The following is a 1,022-nucleotide window of genomic DNA, read 5'->3' on the forward strand; positions in this document are numbered from 1 at the left end:
CCTGGTTTGTCACCGCGAAGATGCGGTTAGAAAGGAGCACAACGTCTTCCTACTCGCACTACTAGGGAAAACCTTATACACAGAATGTTACCAGTAGCGCTGTACAAAATCAAACGCTACTACTACTTAGTAGCAGCGCACGTAAATAAACCGCGCTACTGCTATGACTTTAGCAGTAGCGCGTACAAGCAAAAAGTGTTGCTGCTATGTTTGAACTGGGCGCACATGGCTAGCCCAACCTACCAGTAGCGCCCTTCCAAGGGACGCATTACTGCTAAAGTACTTAGTAGCAGCGTTTTTCCTCAAAATTCGCTACTGCTAAGTATCACCGCAACTAATTAAGTTTAGTCCCATACCGCTAAGCGAACAAGGTGTTTACCACCATAAATATGTTACTTCTCAACCTATCTCGAGCACTTGGTCTTCATTGAACTGTATGTGTATGATTTGTGGCTGCAATATGAATCCTCGCCTGTACCTATACAGGTACAGTGAGGATTCATGTTGACTATTTAGATTCTACACAAAAAGATCAATGTTGACCAATGTATATTTTTGATGTTTTTACATTGCTTAGACTTAGAGTGTTTTTTCAGGACAAAGCATTACTGATATTGGGATTCGCAAAAGAAATATCTGCTTCCATTAGCAGTAGCGTTTTTCACAAAAACGCGCTATATATAAGTTAGCTATAGCGCGTTTTCCTTATGAGCGCTACTGCTAGTTCGACTTAACCACCCCCCGGCTCAAAATTTCGCTAAGTCCTCCTTTCACCCCCCGCCCTATTCCCCTACTCCTGTCGCCGCCGCCCGAGCCAGAGCCTGCCCTCACCGCCGCCGCCCGAGCCCACCCTCAACCTCACGGCTGCTGCCCGCCGCCGCTCTCGACCATACTGTCGCCGCCCTCGACCTCACCGCCGCCGCCCTCAACCTCACCGCCGCCGCTCGAGCCCGCCCAGGACCACCGCCTCCCGATCCCGACCCCGCCCTCGCCGCCCCTACCTCCATCGCCGTGCACCTCCC

The sequence above is a fragment of the Triticum dicoccoides genome, chromosome 6B (genome assembly GCF_002162155.2).
Source record: "Triticum dicoccoides isolate Atlit2015 ecotype Zavitan chromosome 6B, WEW_v2.0, whole genome shotgun sequence".
NCBI classification, from domain to species: Eukaryota; Viridiplantae; Streptophyta; class Magnoliopsida; order Poales; family Poaceae; genus Triticum; species Triticum dicoccoides.